The 21,553-nt window shown below is 38.4% G+C and overlaps 1 protein-coding gene and 1 pseudogene across 5 annotated transcripts in view; one reads left to right on the top strand and one right to left on the bottom strand.

Annotated features, from left to right (window-relative positions):
• ANKS1B (ankyrin repeat and sterile alpha motif domain containing 1B) overlaps positions 1–21,553 on the top strand; it is a 1,116,839-nt gene that overhangs the window by 7,844 nt on the left and 1,087,442 nt on the right. The gene's annotated exons all lie outside the window — the stretch shown is intronic.
• LOC110578128 lies at positions 2,202–3,287 on the bottom strand (annotated as a pseudogene).

The following is a 21,553-nucleotide window of genomic DNA, read 5'->3' on the forward strand; positions in this document are numbered from 1 at the left end:
GATGGGTTTGCCTGGTGATGGGTATTAAAGAGGGCACGTACTGCATGGAGCACTGGGTATTATACACAAACAATGAATCATGGATCACTACATCAAAAACTAATGTATGGTGACTAACATAATAAAATAAAATTTAAAAAAAAAAAGGAAGAACAAATATTGGACCTTTAAAATGAAAGAGTTTATAGCGTTTGCATTCCTCATGTCTAGTTTCTTGCCTACCTCAGTGTTAATTTCTCCTCTAACTTCATGGATCAGTGCTTTTATAACTTACCTAACTTTACCCTACCTCCAAATACTACTATTTGTGGGAGTTGAAGTGTGATTGATTGGGAGAGGCTTTTAGGAAGAGGAAATTCTTTTAGTATTTTCACTTAAAGAGCAAACAAAACTTTAGGCCCAAATAGTAATGCTTTGGAGCTCTTGTTAGCAGAGCTGATGGAGTGAATTTTGCCAGATTTGCAAGAGGGGTTGGTTAAAGGTAGTCATTTATTTTTACTTCTTATGAGGCTGATGCTGTCAAAAGAGAAAGGGATTTGACTGGAGACATGAGAAATGGGATGGCATAGGGCTGGTGCTGGAAAAGCCTTTTCTTTTTGCTATTTATTTCATCCCTAGAACTTTTTATTGATATCTAGTATAGTAACACACCCGTCTTAGATATCAGCTTGTGGTATGTTGTTTGCCTATTCCAGAAGTTATTCCTTAGATGTACGTATTTATTATATAATCACAGATGACAAGTATATGGAATAGAATTGTATACGAGCTTTGACATCTAATGCGGTTTGAGATTTAAATTCTTTTAAATGCATTTTCTTGTTATTTAAAACTTCAGTACCTAGGTTATTCCATAAATGTTTTACTGTACAGGAAAGGCATTTGAAGTTATGACCCCAGGATCCCAATTTCATTCTTCCTCATTAAACTTTTCTTTTTTTTCTTTTCTTTTTTTTGGCCTAAATTACTATTTAACCACTTTGAGTCCTTGTTTGGTACCTCTAGTTACTAATCTGCATTTAAAATGTTTTATGTACCATATAAATATGCTAAATATAGTATCTTATGTTTTGAATATACTAAAAAACTGCTACATTTACTTACAGAATTATCCCTATTTTGTATAACTATTTCACTGTTAGTATGGGACATGGGAGTGAGTGGGAGTGTGTTTGGGAGGAGCAGCAGGAATTATGCAGAGGTGTTCTTTGGCACGGTGAATTCTAGCAGTGGGGTACTCTAGGACAGAGTTGCTTCCTGTTTATTTGCTTTGGCTAGTGACCAGAGTGATCTGTCACTCTGAAGTTTGATAGAAGCTTTGAAGACATAATCAGAGAAGGTGAAGAATTATGAATAATGGTTAAAGTATTCATATAAGTTTTCCCACTGGTATGTTTTATGCTATATATTTGGGTATATTTAGACCAAGTCTTATTAATCAGTGAACCAGCCACTCTCCAACTAACCCAACAACTCAGTCAGGATATCATAGGGAACTGACATCCAAGAACAATGATAACAAAGAATGATCTCTCATTATTTTCACAAATATTTCTTGAGTACCTTGTGGATTCTAAAATTGAATGAGATCATCTCTACCTAACCCCAGGTATTTGTAGAATAATGACAGGTATGTCAACAAAGAGTTAAAGTACAGTGTGATATTTACTGTAATGGAAGTACCAAATAATGCAACAGGAATGTGAAGAGCAAGAAGTCTTCCTTAATTCTATCTAGGAGGAGTAGTCAAGGGAAACTTGAGAGAAGAGGTGTGTCTTGAATTTTATTGGATGAATGGGAGTTTGCCAGGCTGACCGTTTAAGGGAAGGGCTTTTCCAGAAAAGGAATAATATATTCAATAATAGTATGTGAAAATGTAGGTTATAATTTGGAGTATTATAAGTAGTTTGGTATAGAACATGGATAAGAGGCAAGTCTGGAGATTGAAGGACTTGTGTGCTATCCTAAGGAGTTTTAACTTAATCCTGAAGAGCATGGTGATCCATTGACTTTTTTTCCCCCTCTAATTTTTGATATGTTACGTATTCATTTATGATGATAACATGACTCCTTCAAATAATTAGGTAAAAGATGAAAAAAATCACCCCTAATTCTATTGCTAAGACCCATTTGTTCCTATGTATGTTTAGTGTATTTTTTTTTAATGGATCAGTTATTTAATTATGTTCTTTGTAAGAAATTTAGAACACCAATTTGTGAGGGTAAACTCCACTTGTGAGAGAAAACAGAGCAGAGGTAGCCCTGAAGCTGAGGAACAGCTTTGATTTTTGGCAGAATTTGAGAGTCCACAACTTTCTGATCAACCTTGCACTGCTCTGTAATCTCGTATTTCTCTTTCTCGGTGTCGAAGATCTCACCCTCCTGGTGTCTGGGCTTACACAGCTTCTTCTTGAAGTAAGCATCAGTGAGATGTTTGGGGATTTTCACACTGCTGATATCAATTTTGGTAGAAGTAGCAATGACGAATTTCTGGTGTGTTCTACACAGAGGAACTCAATTGAAGGACAGAGGTCCGGTCACAAGTAGCAAGCCACTGCTCAGTTGCTTCAGGAAAACTACCCTCTTGCCTCTGTGGCGCCCAGTGAGGATGACCAAAATGGTCCCGGGAGTGATACTAGCTCGCAGCTTTCTCACGTGCTGACTGAAAGGTTTTTTGCCATGGCTCAACAGCTTTCGAGGCACATCTTCAGTAGAGTAATACCTAGGCATTTTTCGAAGTTTAACCACTTGGGTACCACCGTTCTTGTCACCACCAACTGGTTTTTGTGACAGTAGCAAGAACTTTCTCCTTCTTTTTCTTTCTTTTTTTTTTTTTTTTAAAGATTTTATTTATTTATTTGACAGAGAGAGGCACAGCGAGAGAGGGAACACAAGCAGGGGGAGTGGGAGAGGGAGAAGCAGGCTTCCCGCCGAGCAGGGAGCCTGATGTGGGGCTCGATCCCAGGACCCTGAGATCATGACCTGAGCCGAAGGTGGACGCTTAACAACTGAGCCACCCAGGCGCCTCTCTCCTTCTTTTTCTTTTCAACCCTGGATTTAGCTGTCAAATACTTCCTCTTGTACATGGCCTTTCTGGAATACATAGCCGATCGGGAATATCTGCTGATTCCTCTGACAAGGACAGGGTTTCGGCTGCAGTGGGGCTTCCCCTTCTTTGGTGTTTTAGCCTTGGGGTTACCCTTCTTAGCCTTGCCACCGGCATCAGCCTTCTTAGCTTCAGGTTTCTTCTCCTCAGTATCTGGCTTCTCAGCTTTTTCACCTGCCATCTTGCAAGATGAGAAAGAGCTAGTGTAATTGTTATTAGATAAAGCATACATTTTGAATCCTGAATTTTCCACTTAACGGTATATTATAAACTTTTTCAGTGTTATTACAAAGCCTTCATAATCATATTTTTAATGGCATCATTAAAATATCCCATTTAGGTGTGCCTGGGTGGCTCAGTTGGTTAAGTGTCTGCCTTTGGCTTGGGTCATGATCTCAGGGTCCTGGGATGGAGCTCTGCATCAGGCTTCCTACTCAGCGGGGAGTTTGCTTGTTCCTCTCCCTTGTCCCTCACCCCTGCTCATGTTCTGTCTCTCTCTGTCTGCTCTCTCAAATAAATAAAATCTTGAAAAATATCCCATTTAATGCAGAATTTTCATAGATCTCCTATATCAGAATCAAGCCTGTGGTTGTTTGTTAAATGTAGGAGTTTCCTGGTCTCACCTTGGACGTACTGGGTTAGAATTTCTGAGTAAAAGTTTTGGGAATATGCATTTCATAAGCTTCCCTAGGTAATTGTTATATACACTAAAGTGTGAGAACCACTGATCTGGTGTATATACCTTTACTTAAATATTCTTTTAATGTAGATACTTGGATGATGTTTATTGTATTTATTATTATAAGTAGTATAATAGTATTATGATGAACATTGTCATACAAACAACCTTTTTCAAAAATTATATTCTTAGGATATATTTCTAGAAGTGGAATTGCTAGTATTATTAATGTCCCAAATATTATGCCAGTTGCTTTACATGCTTTATATCCAGTCTTCACAACAGTCCTGAAAGATATTTATTATTAGCCTCATATTTATATATGGGGTAAAAGAGCAGAAAAATTGAATAACTTACCCAAAGTCACAAAGCTAGTAAGTGACAGAATCAAGATTCAATTCAGGTCTTTCTGATCCCTAAATATCTTTTTATTGTGCCATATTGCTTCCTTGTTCCATAGGGATCAGTGTTTATCCTGGGTTAAGATATGAAAATACCAGTATGTTTCCAGTATGCAAATAGAAAGTACATTTTCTACAAAATTACCTAGTAACATATTTTAGTTCATACATAATTTTCAATTATTTTTATTTGTGCTCATCATATACTTTCACATTATGGGCAGTATTTTGTTTACATTTGTTTCTTGATAGCATATGAGTGATAAACTGGATTTAGTGTTAAAATAACTGAAGGTGTTTTAGGATATTTGTCAGTCATCATTTTCACTTTAAAAGAGGGTGGAACTGTTTTATCCAGAATTTCTTGGGTGCATAATGGTATCTAACTTCTGTTGTCTTCATAGGTGGTTTAATAACTTGTCCATGCATGCCAAGTCTCCAGATGGGTGTGATTTATTTCTCCCCATTTCTTCCCTCCCATGAAAAGGCGGAAAATACAGTATTCACCATAGTTTTTATTTAATTTTATGATTCATCTGTTCAAGCTAATAAATCTGAGCTCTTAGTTTTAACTGATTTCATTATTAACTCAAGGATCTTGTCAAATCTAGTGTTAGGCTTTGTAGAAAAACCAGGCAACCAGGCACTTTGTCCTTAGGACCTTCTCAACCCTTGTTTTTGTTCTCCTTTGTCTCTTTGCTAAGCCTTTTTGTTCCTTTCTTGTTCTGAGACATTCTTTGTCCTTTTTTTTACCTGAAACCCAGAATTCTCATTCAGTTTTATCCTGTACAAATAAAAAGTTTTCTAAATTGCATCTTATTCCCTCATGCCATAGGTCTCCATTTTCAGGAACAGTAAATGGCATGGTAGAAAGAAGCAACAGAATGTAATGGAAGAAGTTAGGAGTCTTGAGTTTGAATGAAAACTCTGCCATTGAATGGACATTTGGCCCAGGGCAAGTTATTTAACTTCTTTGGACCTCAGTCTCCTGATTTAGAAGTGAGGATGATATCTATCTTGTAGAGTTGTAAGGATTAAAGAAAATTTATATAAAATATCTAGCACATGGCTTATGACGTAGGAGGGACTCCAAATGTGTGCTTTTGTTGTTATTACTGAGGTATTATGGCTGTGCAAGGAATAATTGTATAAATTTCATGAGTATCTTTATTTGATGTGAACTATGGGATATTTGCATTTTAATAGGTAACTTCTTTAGGTATATTGTCTTAAGTTAAATCTTTAATGGTGTAGGCAACAAGACAGGCCACTGGGGGTGATATATTTGCTTAGTCTTCCTCTGATCCCAGATAGTGATTACTTTTTTCTGCCTACTTTTAGGAGTAGTACTGGTCATCAGATATTTAGCATTAGTTTGTTATCTTCTACATTTCTCACAGAGCTAATTTGAGCAGAAAGAGATTGTGTTCTGCCAGAGTTGTGCATGCTGTGCTATAATCCATAAGGTTAATGGTTTCCTAATAAGCTTATCATTGATATTTTCTTTATCTTGCTTTTTTTTTTTTTTTTAAAGATTTTATTTATTTGACAGAGAGAGATACAGCGAAAGAGGGAACACAAGCAGGGGGAGTGGGAGAGAGAGAAGCAGGCTTCCTGCTGAGCAGGGAACCCTCTAAAACCCTCAGTTTGTTTCTTAGAGTCCATAGTCTCCCATGGTTCGTCTCTCCCTCTGATTCCCCTCCCCCCGTCGTTTTTCCCTTCCTACTGTCTTCTTTTTTTTTTTAACATATAATGTATTATTTGTTTCAGAGGTACAGGTCTGTGATTCAACAGTCTTACACAATTCACAGCACTCACCATACTACATACCGTCCCCAATATCTATCACCCAGCCACCTTATCCCTCCCACCCCCCACCACTCCAGCAACCCTGTTTGTTTCTTGAGATTAAGAATTTCTCATATCAGTGAGATCATATGATACTTGTCTTTCTCTGATTGACTTATTTCGCTTAGCATAATACCCTCTAGTTCCATCCTCATCGTTGCAAATGGCAAGATTTCGTGTTTTTTGATGGCTGCATAATATTCCATTGTGTATATCTATATATCTATATATCTATATATATGTATATCTATATCTCTTATACACATCTTTATCCATTCATCTGTTGACGGACATCTTGGCTCTTTCCATAGTTTGGCTATTGTGGACATTGCTGCTGTAAACATCGGGGTGCACGTACCCTTTCGGATCACTGTATTTGTATTGTTGGGGTAAATACCCAGTAGTGCAATTGCTGGGTCGTAGGGTAGCTCTATCTTCAGCTTTTTGAGGAACGTCCGTACTGTTTTCCAGAGTGGCTGCACCAGCTTGCATTCCCACCAACAGTGTTAGGAGGGTTCCCCTTTCTCTGCATACTCGAGGTGGCGTGTGATTTTGATTTGTACTGTTGCTTATTGTGTTCACTTTAATCACTTGTTTATGATAGTGTCTGTCAGACTTCTATTTAGATAATTACTTTTCCCCTTTGTAATAACTATTTTGTGGCGAGGTATACCTAATTATCTGAATATCCCATTCTTCATCAAACTTTATATAAGTATGGACTCCTGGTTTGCTATTTTATTGCATGGGTTTTAATGTATTACTGTCATTGTTAATTTTTGATGCTTAAATTGTCCCAGACTTAGCCAGTTTAAGTCCTTTAAGTCTGGCTTTTCTGAGTCATTCTTTGAGCATTTCCTTGATTTTGGCATCATAAAATGTTCCAGGACTCATCTTTCTCTGCCTCAGTTCTGGATCAGCCATTTCTCTAAGAAGCCAAAGTTCTTTTTATTGGAAAATGGTAAGTAGGTGCTAACATTTGGATATTAAGTATGGTCATTAGTGAAAAAATATATTCATACACAGAAATATATGCATTTATATCTGTATCTACCTATATTTATTGAAAATCATGGGTTTACAATGATGTGTCTAACTCCAGTCCAACTCCACAGGCAGCATTCATTTTGGTTTCTTCCTTCCTGTATTTGTAACTTCTTGCTCCAGTAGTGAAAAACTTGACTTCTGTTCTCTTTAGTAAATAGACTTACTTGATAAATTCCCCTGTATACAACCACTCCACCTCTCTACCGCCATACCCTCCCCTGAGTCTGTGTCTTCATTACCCAACTCAGGCTCTGCTACCCACGTTAGCCTGATCTACACTGATACCTTCTTGCCATTTACAGTCTCTGACTGTTTATGCCAGTTCACATCTACAAAGGATACCCTTTTTATCTTGCTTGGGGTCTAACCCCCTGAACTGGGTCACCCTTGCACGTGGATGCCCTCTTCACACTGTTTGGACTCTTGACACCCTATGTTCAGATGTTCCTCTCTGCCACCACCACATGGATACCCTTTTCACCCTACTGGGGCTCTAACCCTCTCACATCATGCACCCCTTTATAGGGATGCCCTTTCCAACTTGCTTGGTACTGACACCCCATACTCAGCTGCCCCCAATATGCATATCTCCTTCCTTGGCTTGGGCTCTGTCAGCTTCACTGACAGGTTGTAGGCCCCTGCAACCTCCCTCTTCCTTCTGGTGTGGATGATTATTTTTTTCTGCCCTTCTTAATAGCTTTAGAGGCTGAATTATTTTTTTATTTTATTTAAAAAATTTTTTTAAACAATTTAAAGATTTTATTTATTTATTTGACAGACAGCGAGAGAGGGAACACAAGCATGGGGAGTGGGAGAGGGAGAAATGGGCTTCCCGCAGAGCAGGGAGGCCGATGTGGGGCTCGATCCCAGGACCCTGAGATCATGACCTGAGCTGAATGCAGTTGCTTACCGACTGAGCCACCCAGGCACCCCTATTTTTTTATTTAAAAATTTTTTTTAAAGATTTTATTTATTTGTCAGAGAGAGTATGCGCACAAGCAGGGGGAGTGGCAGGCAGAGGGAGAAGTAGGCTCCCTGCTGAGAAGGGAACCTGATGCGGGACTTGATCCCTGGGCCCCAGGATCATGACCTGAGCCGAAGGCAGAAGCTTAACTGACTGAGCCACCCAGGCATCCCTAGAGACTGAATTGTTCAGGAAGAGAAGGGAAATAGGAGGAAGGAAAAGAAGAAAGAGAGTGGAAGAGGAAGGGGAAGAAAAGAGTAACATACTGCTCTTCTTTTTATCTGTGATGATGATGATAATGGTAAAAAATCTCAGCAATAGCTGTTCCCTTGTGTTGGAAGAAAATTGGGTTATGGGCAATTAAGAATTCTAGCTAACGTGAAGATTATGACCAAAGCTCCTGAGTACTGTGTGGCAGTTCTTCTGGACTCTATTTCTTCCTGCATTTTGGAGGAGAGATGATGATAGTTTGATAGGTTGGTCAGCACGTTGCATTTTTTTTAAATGAGCTTTTTCTTTCATGTATTTTGCTATGGATATGTAGTAGGCCTCCAGATTGAGAGAAAGTCTTTACATATTTTTTGCTCTGTTTAGCTGAGAGTATCATAATTGTCAGCGAAGTGCATTCTCAAGAATTTTTGTAAAATGATGATAATGCAAAAAAAAAGTTATAAAAGCTCTGAGATAAGAACGGTCATTCACTGAGGAAGTTGAGTTTGCAGAATTTGATAAAGATTTCAGCAAGTAGGTTTTTCTTGTTATATGTTATTCCCACTATGATTTTTTTTTAAATTATATATTTGAGAGAGAGAAAGAGAGCACAGAAGGAGAGGGAGAAGCTCCTCAGCAGGGAGCCCGATGCGGGGCTCGATCCCAGGACCTTGAGATCATGACCTAAGCTGAAGACAGACACGTAACCGACTGAGCCACCCAGGCGGCCCCCCCACTATGATTTTTAAGATGTCATAAAAATATTATGTCAGGAAATTGACCAACTGTATTTTAAAATATGGTAAATCTACATAGGTCTTATTAAAATGCTTATTGTGCCAAATGAACCAGGACAATAAGTAATTCATACTGGGGATTTCCCAGACTTTAAATTATCACCAGGAATCCATAATTCCTAGAAATAAATCTGAGCAAAGAAATTTCCAGGTAGCTCTTTAGTAAGCATTTTATATCACTGAACAGTACCCTCCCTATTTGCAAAAAGTTGGAAAAAAATAGTTTGGGAACATTGCAGAAATAATTCATTGCAGTTATATTCTGTACTTTAAAAGACCATTCGGCTTCTCATGCCAAATTCAGGAAAAAATAAGCAGCTGGCAGTATTATCAGCTGCTGCTCTCCTTTTCTAGGTCTGGGAAGACAAGCTCAATGGAATGATGATCAGAATTTTAGCTTTACTACCCAAGAAGGGAGCCAAACAGGCCTGGATTTAAACAATATACTTAGTGTGCAAGATAACGTCTGGGGATCTAAAGAGATCATTGCTTATGGTTTGTTTGTTTTTTTTTTTAACCCTCTTAACCTTTTCTTATTATCAGTAGCACGTCTAACAACATATGACCTTTTCACAGTATTTCTTTTGGTAGCTTGGCTTTTTTTTTTTTTTAAGGTTTTATTTATTTGAGAGAGAGAGAGAGAGCGAGCTCACCACCAGCATGGGTAGCGGCAGGCAGAGGCAGAAGGAGAAGCAGGCTTCCTGCGGAGCTCAGTCCCAGGACCCTGGGATCATGACCTGAGCCAAAGGCAGACACTTAACCGACTGAGCCACCCAGGCGCCCCTTGGCTTTCTATTTTTAAGGAATCCTTGGGTTTACACTTTGCAGTTTGTGGACTTCATTAGCAGAACAAGGGACCACACAGAGTATCTATTCTGCCTGTTCCTATTCCCTTCAGTCCTTCCAAAACTCTTGAATCTTGAATTGGCAGATGCTATTTTCTCAGCAATATAATCCATATATTGTTTCTGTGATAGAAAGGAGTTGAGGAAAGGAGTGGTGGAAGATCCATGTCTGATGTGACGTTTCTCTGAAGTCTTGCTTCCTTGCTCTTTACACTGAAATGGGGGTTTATAGGACTATACAAATACATACATACATATGTATATATGTATATGTATGTATGTATGTATTTGTGTGTGTATATATATTTGATCAAGGAAAAGTTGAACTGCCAGGAGTTGGAAAGACCAGGAATCAAGGCAGCAGGGATCAGGGGGACAGGGTCATGTAGCATGTAATAGGAGCTCCTGAATCTCTTTGGGCTTAACCTCATGGTTGGGGGAAAGATGGGGACAAAATCTTAGGAAAGGGGCATGCAGAAAAAATTTTATCACCTTGACTATTTTGTGAACTTCTTGAGAGAATACACCCAAACCAGAAATCTGTCTTCAATTTGCCTTTCTCACTTCCTCTCTGTCATGCTTCTTTAAAGAACCAGAATACTGGGAGCGTCTGCCTTCGGCTCAGGTCATGATCCCAGGGTCCTGGGATCGAGCCCCACATTGGGCTCCCTGCTCGGTGGGAAGCCTGCTTCTCCCTCTCCCACTCCCCCTGCTTGTGTTCCCTCTTTCGCTGTGCCTCTCTCTGTCAAATAAGTAAATAAAATCTTAAAAAAAAAAAAAGAGCCAGAATACTGTGTGATACAATTGGGCACCTTATCCAAGGTGACAGTGGCATTGGTAGCGAGCAATGTTGTAACTGCCAGGGAGTTTCTAAATAGTAAAGTCACTCAAAATGAATGCCTACACTTTTCTTTTCCCTTGTTATTGGCTTTGGGCATTATCCAGACTCCTACTGTTACATTTTTAAAAAAATATGTATTTATTTTAGATTAGTGAGAAGTCCATATAGAAAACCCTTGGTGACTCTTAGTCGACTGTGGGCCCTGATCTGAATTGAGAACATTAACCTAGGGTTACAAGCTTATACAGATTCAGAAGAAGTCTAAGGTTTTCCTGTTTCCTCTTTAGTTAACATTTCTAGGTTCCCTCTCTCTTTTCTCTCTGATTTCCTTCCTTAATAGTTCAGCTCTCTCCTTCAGCAACTCAGCTGTGTCACCTCTCACTGGTCAACCATGTAGCCAGAAACTAGAAAATACTGTGACAAAAGAGGAATAGTAACGTTAGGAAACATAAAGAAAAGAAGGTTAAGAGAAAGAGACATGGTTTGACCATGGTTTTCTCAAGGCAATTTAAGTGGTTGATTCAGGTAAAATACTTACGAGGCCAGATATCTGTATTGGAAATGTATATGGGAACTTTAACCTGGATAAATGGTCACAGACTAGAAAATAAAGGTGACACTTACCCTAGGGATTCAAGGGGCTCTACCTTTGGCTTTCAGAGTTTATTACCTTGGATGGGCTTGTGCTTTTAATCTATGTCTTAGAAGCATTATTTCCAAACATCCATAAATGTGAATCTTAATTCTTTACATTCCACATTTATATACCACACATTTTGCTAATATTTCAAGAGTTTCCTGTTCTTTTTGCAAATAAAGTGCTCATTTTGGCTGTTTTCCAAATATGACAGTTGGTGGACATGCTTCAGTAGAGAAAAGGAAATTTTCCCTGCTTATCTACTCTCTCCTGTCTGCCCAAGATAGTGTGTCTGTCAATTGTGACCTGATTTTGAAATATTTTATTAAATAAAGGGATGCATGATGTTATTTAAAATTTTGGTATGACATTGACTTTTAGTCCTTTATAATAAGCTCTTGACTAAATTCTCTGGTGAGGTTTATTGCTCCTGGGATTTTAGAAATTTCTTAACTCCTTCAGTGAATTTGGACTCTGTTCAGTGTCAAGTATGAGTAATGTTTCCTCAAGAAATTAAACCAGCTTGTTTATTCAGAAGATGAAGCATGCTGTATTTTGTTTTGCCATGAAACCATTATTTTGGAAATATATTAATTTTATAGGTAAGGAAAAGGTCTTTATTAATTAGTAGATTGCTTAAAAGTCTAGAGGAATTCTATTTCTTTTAAAAAGCATATTCCTTGGTTTTAAAAACTATTACTCCCAAATATATATCCTAAATCTATATCTCTAATTTAGTCCTCTCTCCTGCACTGCAGTCACGTTTTTGCCAGTGGTTTATTAAGTATCTTCCCCTTGATGGAGTTATGAAACTTGAAATGTTCATTATTTTTACCCATTGGTTTGCTCTGCCACATGTAGGACTCCTTTGTGTTAATGGAGCTACTGTGCACTGTATGTTTGTGCTAGAAACCCTGGAGCCATCCTTGACTCCTTCCCTTCCCGCTTACATCCATTTGGTATCACTGCTTCCAGTATTAGCCCTTCTAACCCATTCATTCCTCTGCCCTTAGAGGAATTATTCTAAAACTTTTTATTCTCTGACTTACAAATCAGTGGCTCTCTAGTACATAAAGAATAAAGTCCAAACACTTTGGAATATCATTTGAAGCCTTTTATGATTTGGCTCCTTCCTACCTGCCTCATTTCCCATCAGTCCCCTGCAGCAGCATCCTCCAGCCATACCTGATTCCTATACTTGGAGTTGTCAGCAGGCATCATGGGTTTTCTGCTCTTACTCTCCTTGGAATACATGTCTTTCCCTTGTGTGCTCAGTGAAGCCCTGTTCATATTCCTAGACTCAACTCCAACATAGTCATTTCTTCTGGGAAGCCTTGCTTGATCTCTGTCTTCTGTGAATTCCTGCACTGGTACATCTCTATTTCTAGCACTTAGAATACTGCATTGTAATTATTTGCATGTTTGCCTTCCCTCTAGACCCTGAGGTCCTTCAGGCCTGAAATCGTGTCTTAGTTGTCTTTTAAAGTGCTAAACAAATGTTACTATTTTATGCCTGAACATATAAGGCATTCCAAAAATTATTTGTTGAATAACAAAATGAGTGAATAACTGGAACAGGGCATGCTATATCTTTTTGGACTGTATCTTTGAGAGGATTTGTTGACTGAGAGATAGGTTTGATTAGTAACCTCAGGGCTGAGAAATATTTAATCATTTGTTAGAGCAACTATTGTTAGGCACTGTGCCTATTGCCGTAGCTTATAGGATATTGAGGTGGTTTACAGGACATTGAGATACAGAGAAATTGAGTAACTGGGACAAGTAAGTTACTTGACTAAGTAAGCAGCATAGTTGGATTTGGAATTCAGAATTGCCTGACTTAAAAGCCGATATTCTTTCCTCAGTGCTGGAAAATTATCAGAGTAGGGATTGGGGGAGGCACTTTAAAACAAAGGCAAGCAGTTTTTAGGGTAAAGGCCCATTTGGAACCATAACTTTTCTTTTTGCTATAGATTCCAGAAATGTCTGGGAGATATTTCAGGAGAGGCATTATTAAGTTCATGCTCTTAATAACTTTGAACCTAAATGAAGATGAAGAGATAATGAAGTGGAGGGAGCTAACGAAAATTAAAACGAGGGGAAAGAGTTGTTAGATAATTTTGCTTGATAATATAACTCAAAGGGAATGCTAGTATTCACTGAACATCTAGTGTATGCTGGTCTTATAGGTTTATCATCTCCTCATCAATTCTCACAGCAAACTTAGATTGGTATTATTTTCCCCATTTGCATGTGGTTAAAGTCCCATGGATACTTTAGATTTAAAAGAGGTTAAATATCTTGCTCAAGGTCATGTAGACAGCACCTCATGGAGCTCAGGTTCAAACCCAGTTCTATATGATTGATTCCATCTCATAAGGAATGAAGATAATCTCCTTTGTACCATCAGATATCTCAGTACAGCTGCACTATGAATCAGTTAATATAACGAATAACAAAGTGTTATACAGAGGAAAAATCAGTTCAATCAGGTGGATCCCTTGTGCTGGCGAACTGGTAACTGGTATTTCTATACTTTTGGAGGGAGTATAAGATAGTTATGATGTCTTTTCTTGGGAACTCTTCCTGTTGCCTAAAATTGAGAGAATGTATCAATCAAACACGACAGACTTTAATAATCTGTAAAGCACAAATACTGACCAATTAGATGGATGCTCACTATAAACATCTGGGGAGGCTGCATTGTAGCCTAGTATCAGTCTGGTGGTCTAGATCTGTTTAGAAGCTCCATTATCTGTAAAGCTGAGAAGCAAAGATTTTTTTTTTTTATCATGTATTGTGTTATAGAATTACTTTAGTACCAGATTGATTTGTTATATATGCTAGACTAATTAGCATTTATAGTGAGAATGACATTTAAGGAAAATAAAAGGAGATGTTGTAGAATAATGAAGGTCTCATTTACATGATATACCTACTGCCTTGTCTAAAACCCCCCAAAAAAGCTTTACTAGTTTGGTATTTGGTTTCTCATTTATCCATCTGCTTGTTCATTTGCTCATTTATTCACTCTGTATTCTTTTATTTTAAGACTGTCATTTCTGTCAATTCTGAGAAAGGATTTTTCTTTTTAAGCTATAGAATAGGGATAATCTGACTGTAATCAGTTTATGTATGAATTATTTATTTACATATCTGACTTCTATACTAAGCTGTAAGCTGTGTAAGGGTAGGGACCATTTTTTTTTTTTTTTAAATCTCTCTGCCCTCCAGTGCCTAACAGAGTACTTCACTATATACTTTGGTGACCGAATTAAAGAACTCAGAATTCAGTCAGCCTAAATGTATGTTCTTTGCAGTGCAAGCCCAGGTTATGAGTTTCGTGTATTCTTTCAGTGACCATGTAATGAGCTCTTAAAACCTGTAAATGGCTGTTTTAGAGATACGCAATAGCCCCTAAGGTGACTACAGAAAGAAGAGATTAAATGCTGGGACCCCACAGACAGGAGAAGGTCTTTTAAAGGCTGCTCTGATGTGTAGTATCACACTATACTGTCACCCTGAGGTGTAGGGAGCAATAGATAGATGATTAAGATTGGTCAGGTTGGGTCGGGGACCAGACTCTGTAGAGGTCAAAATCCAGAAAACAAAGGATTAAAGTCTCCCTATTTTCTTTTCTTTTCTCTTCTTTTTTAAAAGATTTTATTTATTTATTTGACAGAGAGAGAGAGAGAACAAGTAGGCAGAGAGGCAGGCAGAGGGAGGGGGAGAAGCAGGCTCCCCGCCGAGCAGGGAGCCCGATGCGGGGCTCGATCCCAGGACCCTGGGATCATGACCTGAGCCGAAGGCAGCCGCTTAACCAACTGAGCCACCCAGGTGCCCCAAAGTCTCTCCATTTTCTGTGGTGAGAAACAAACCAGGGAGTTTTGGAACCAGATGGAGGTAACAGTGTCTTAGGTCTCTTAGGTGGATGTCAGGAGGGAATTGAGGATCTGAGGACCAGTGTATCATAGCATTTCTGGGGAAAAAGGCAACATCTCAATGGTCAAGGCAGACAAAGGGCCTGGGAGCACAGTAGGTCAGACACCAGAAGAGAGAGGAAATAGGAAAAGAAATCCTTTAATTAATAAAAATCCAGGCTTTGTTAATTTTTGGTATTTTATCCTGATCACCTGGCATCACCTACCTTACATCTGCTGAGCAGTTCTCTAGCATTGTAGTCACTGTGGGGACCTAGCAGGATTCTTCCTGAAACTGGGCAATGAAGAGATGAACATGGAAGCCCAAAAGTTAGGGCCTAGTTGAAAAGAAAGTTGAGAAGAGCCTTCAGAAGAGTTTGATCAAGGAGAGATTGTCACTTTCCTTCTGTATTCCTGCCCAGGTTTCTCTTTTTCTTAAACGAGAAACTGAAAAAACCAAGAAACCTTTTCTTGACTTTACCGTATTCTGCTTGCTCATCTCAGGCTTTTTCCCTTCCTCTTCACCATCAGATTATTTGAGAAAAAGAAGAACCTATGCATACTACTTTACTAAATACTCGTTAACTTTTGTGTTCTTATGCTATTGAAACATCTACCTTAAACTTCATTGTTATCTTCCTGATAACCAAATCATATGGTACCTGCATCCTCATCTTTCCGTGTTTCTCAGCATTTGATATTTTTGACTGTCTTTTCTTTCTTAAAACCTGTTCTTCCTTGACCTTTGTGATTTAGTACCTGCTCACCATGATGGAACAGGGCCCTGTCTTACCCAATGCCATTTTTTTTTTTTTGCATCCAACACTGTATTGTTTTTTATTTTATGTTAATCACCATACATTACATCATTAGTGTTTGATGTAGTGTTCCATGATTCATTGTTTGCGTATAACACCCAGTGCTCCATTCAATACGTGCCCTCTTTAATATCCATCACCAGGCTAACCCATCCCCCCACCCCCCTCCCCTTTAGAACCCTGTTTGTTTCTCAGAGTCCATAGTCTCTCATGGTTCGTCTCCCCCCTCCAATTTACCCCCCTCCATTTTTCCCTTCCTACTATCATCTTCTTCTTCTTCTTTTTTTTTTAACATATAATGTATTATTTGTTTCAGAGGTACAGGTCTGTGATTCAACAGTCTTAGACAATTTACAGTGCTCACCATAGCACATACCCTCCCCAATGTCTATCACCCAGCCACCCCATCCCTCCCACCCCCCCACCACTCCAGCAACCCTCAGTTTGTTTCCTTAGATTAAGAATTCCTCATACCAGTGAGATCATACGATACATGTCTTTCTCTGATTGACCCAATGCCATTTTAATTCAGCTGTTGACCAGCCTACCATAAATATGCGTGTGATGCCCAGCCAGGACCAGAAAGAACTGCCTAAACAAACTGAGCCAAGATCAGCAGAGTTGCTTAGCCAACTGGTAGAGTCCAGAACAATTATAAATGGTTACTGTTTGAAGCCACTGAGTTTTAGGATGGTTTGTAATGCATCATTATTGTGGCAGCAGACAATGGATAGAGCACAAGGAAAAGACCTGAATGGAATTATCAAAGAAATATTGTAAGAAAATTTCCAAGTACTGTAAGATACAAGTCTCTAGACTCAAAAGCCTTCCCAGGTATCCAGCATAATGAATGAGAAAAGACCACAAAGCCACATCATTCTGAAATTTAAGAACATTATGGATTAAAATAAAATTCTAAAAGTTTTGTGGAGGTTGCATAAAACAAAAGAAAACACAAAAACAAGTCATACAGAGATGAATGGAAATCAGAATGACATCAAACTTTTAACAGCAGCACTAGATTATAGAAGACAGTGTTGCAATGCTTTCAAAATTAGGAGGAAAATCACTTTCAGCTTATGTTTCTCTATTTAGACAAACTGTTGATTAGATAGTATAGAATAAAGAAATTCTAAGACTCAGAAGGATTAAAACATTTATGTCTTATGTGTCCTTTCATAAAAAGCTTCTGGAAGATGAACTTGCATAAAACAAGGGAGGAAATCAATAAAGAGAAAGACATAGGATGCAGAAAACAAAGGATTTGTTGCAGGAGGGCAGAGAAAAGGGTTCCTTGAAAATAGCTCTTCACTAGGCTGAGAGAGCACCCAGTCCAGATTGGAGAAAAAGAATGGAGGACTATGGGAAGGATTTGGGAGAATGAAGTGTTTGGTATGTTTGAACATTTGGAAAAAATTGACTTTTGACAAATGTGTTAGACTTGGAAAAAAAACAGTAATAGGTAAATGGAAAACTAAGCAAATGAAACAAATGGTAATTATTAACTTCAGAAAGATATTTTTATAACTATGGAAACAATCATTATATTAGCTGGCTCAGGAATAAAGAATATTTATGTATTCATGATGGTATAAACACTGAGTACTGATTTAAACATATACTGAGAGAGAACAGCATGTGTAGAGGGGAGTGGGGAGGAAGGCTGATGGTGTAAGAGAGCGAAATTCTCAATTTCTGTAATAGGAATTAAAATTACAATATTGGAAATTGAGCAATCAAGAAATATCCATATAAGCTTTATATTTAGATAAGAACAAACTACTAAAAGAGTCCTGTGAGGTATAAGCCTAGAGCAAATGGCATATTTTTTCTGTTAAGGGCTAGAGAGTAAATATTACAGGTTTTATGGGCCATACGGTTTTTGCTGTTGTAGGGTGAAAGCAGTCATCGACAATTCATGAATGACTGGACATGGCCATGTTCCAGTAGAACTTTACAAAAACAGGTGGCGAGTGCTCTCTGGGTTCTGTCCTAGTTTGTGGAGACTGGCTAAATGCACCAAGAAGTTGGAATCATCAGTAAATACAGGACTTGTTATGGTGCTTCTGTCAGGAAAATGGTGAAGAACATTGAAATAAGCCAACATGCTGAGTACACTTGGTCCTTCTGTGGCAAAACTAAGATGAAAAGATGAGCTGTGGGGATCTGACACTGTGTTTCCTGCATGAAAATGGTAGCTGGTGGTGCCTGGGCCCACAACATGTCTGCTTGCACAGTCTTCCATCAGAAGACTGAAGGAATTGAAAGACTAGTACTCCACCCTTTGAAACACTGCTTGCCTGTAATAAGTGGGTTAATTTATGTAACGACAACAGCAGCAACACCACCACCACCCTTTGGTGGGTTGGATTTGGTCTGTGGGACATAGTTTGCTAGCGTTATGACTAGAGGGCAGAGGGAGTGGGATAGAGATAATTTGCCCTTCCTAATTCAAGCTCACTTTTGGACTTCCTTGCCTTTTTCCCCCCGTTAACTATAGAGTAAATATAGAGTAATTTTCCATATTGCCCCTCACATCAGTGTCCAGTTTTATATTTATTTGTAAAGAGTTTGTGTTTTAGATCATCTGAACTACTTACTGTCTCCAAATGTTGACCCATATTTCTTGCTTCTGTGTCTTATGCTCTTTCATCTGGAATTGTTCTTACTTTACCTTTCTGCTTTTCAAAATTGTATATATCTTTCTGCATTCCACCTGAAATAACTGCTTCTCTAAGAAACTGTTAACAGTTTCTACCTTACTCTAAACCCTTATTCAGGTAGCCAACCAGAGATGATTTAATCCCTCCTTTGGGAGAGAGTGAGTTTTGGGGTCAGTCAGTCCCATATTTGAATTTATAATCTACTGTATACTTTATGACCTTGAAAAAATGTATTTAACCTTCCTGAACCTTTGTTTTTCTTATCTACAGATACTTCATATGGTTCTTTATAGAGTTAAAGTGGTTTAATATTGTTTTTTCCCCTTCATTTCTAACACTTAACTATTGTGCACCCTCACATTATAGTCATTTGTATACTTATCCCTCAACCCTTAGCAACCTGCACTCAGATTGTGTCTTCTTCATCTTAAATATCCTGAAGCAGTGCTCAGTAAGCATTGATTTGATTGAATTGAATTAAGAAGGAAATGTCTTAGTGTTGATTCTTAGCTGAAGAATTCTGACTTTATGATAAAATTAGAGAAATTTTATATTCTGCAGTTTGCCTGTTCCCTAATCTTTTTTACATGGTCTATTTTTATTAGTTCAATTCTGTTTTCTCCCACATTGCAAAGGAGGTGCAGTGTTAGAGGGGGGAATACAGTGGCTTGATTTTTCCTTTGATGGGAACTAAGCCATATGTTTGTATTGAGTCAGCTACTCCAGAGTCTGAATTCTCAATCAGATGGTCAGCAGTGTTTAATTGAATTCCCAATATGTGCAAAGCTACACTGGGTGCTGTCACTCTAGGGAGGTGTAACCATCTGGAAGAACTTTTTCAGAGAACCCAGAATATGAGAATATGTCTCTTTGTATCTAAATTAAAATGACACTAAATTTGGCAAAGTAAATAGCTGGCATAAATGGTGTCTTTTGCCTCTCGGTCTCCCCTTTTATCATTCTTTTAGTCTCCAAGAAGAGACATCCTCCTTTTTTGCTAAGGCTAGGATGGTGTATTTTTCCTTGATTCCTTCCTAATTATTGGTAATTTGTGTAATACAAGATTCTGATGTTTAAAATCCTCAAGATCTTTTAGTTTTTTGGATCTTTTTCTAACTTTAAATATGTATATATGATAGGCAGAATCCTAAAATGCCCTCCTAAGATTTCTTGCCATAATCCCTAGGACTGTGCATATGCTGGATGTTACTTCCTTGATTTTGAGATATAATTAAGGTTACTAATCCGTTGACCTTAAGACAGAGATTATCCAAATAGACCTAATATAATCACATGAGCCCTTTAAAAGCAGAATGTTTTTCAGCTGGTAGTAGAAAGGGAAGCCAGAGCTTGAAAACATGAAAAAGGATCTATTGCATTGTTGCTGGCTTGAAGATGGAAGAGAATATATGCAGGGGTGGGGAGAGCAGCGTCTAGGGGTTGAGAGCAACCTCCAGCTAATATCCAGCAAGGAAATGGGACCTCAGTCTTAACAGCTGCATGGAGCTGAATTCTGCCAATAGCCCAAATTAGCAAAGAAGTGGATCCTCCCCCAGATCCTCCAGATGAGAGCTCAGCCTGTTCAACACCTGGATTTTGTCCTTGTGAGACCCTAAGCAGAGAACCCAGCTAAGCCCACATGGACTTCTGACCTACAAAACAGATATAATAAGTTTGTGATAATTTGTTACATAGCAATGGAAAACTAATATAGCCCAGGTCTTCCCTATTAAGAAATGAGTTCCATTTCCTGCCCGACTAGTGGTTGCCTTCTTTCTTTTTTTCATTGTTAAACTTCTAAATTAAATTATCTGAAATCACTGTCTCAGTCTATAAGCAGTTTATTCTCTTCTTAATTCCCATGTATCTGTTTCTCTAGTGTCCAGAAATGGCTTTCTGATGAACTAGCAACTTCTTCCTTACCAAACCCAAGGACTTCTTCATTTTATTGTCTTTGGTGTTTTGTATTGTACTTGATTTTCGTTCTTGAAATTAATACTTTTTGTAATACTACATGATTCTGTTTTTTTTTCCCTCCTTTCTTCCATCTCGTCTGTTGTTTTCACAAATCTTTCTGACTAGTATTGGAATTGAATTTAGGAGCTGTTGCAAGGAACCAGCAGAGGTGAATAAAGAAACAAGAATTTCAAGAAAAAAGTTGGTGAAGTCCAAATTAATTTTCCTGATGTCTTTGTTAGCTTAAGGCTCTTCCTAAAGAGCCAGATGTGCTCCTTGGCCATTTACCTGTAGACATTGTATAGATGTTATATCAGTTACCTATTACCACAATAATGTTTCCTAACAGAGTACCCCCAGACTCATGTTTGTATGTTATATTAAGAACTATCATTTATTATCATTCATGCATCTGCTAATTTAGCCTGGGCTCAGTCAGCAGGGTGGTTAAAGCTTGGTGGCTAGGTGGCTCTGCTTCTCACTGCAGGTTGTTAAAATATGGATTGGCTGTGCTGATAAGACTTTATGTTTTTCTGTCCTCCTTGTTGGAGTGATCTAGCCATAGCATACTCTTCTCATGCCTGTGATAGAGGTGCCAGAGGGCAAGTGGAAACATATTGGAGCTTTATAAGGCCTGGCTTTGGAGCTGGCATACAGTGTCACCTCTGCCTCATTCTGTTAGCCAGAGAAAGTCATGTGGCCAAACCACAAACCAGGGGGAAGGAGAATATATGCTATTATGGACTAAATTGTGTCCCCCCTCCCACCCCAATAAATTCCTATGTTGAAGCCCTAATCCCCAATATAATGGTATTTGGAGA

The sequence above is a fragment of the Neomonachus schauinslandi genome, chromosome 5 (assembly GCF_002201575.2).
Source record: "Neomonachus schauinslandi chromosome 5, ASM220157v2, whole genome shotgun sequence".
NCBI lineage: Eukaryota > Metazoa > Chordata > Mammalia > Carnivora > Phocidae > Neomonachus > Neomonachus schauinslandi.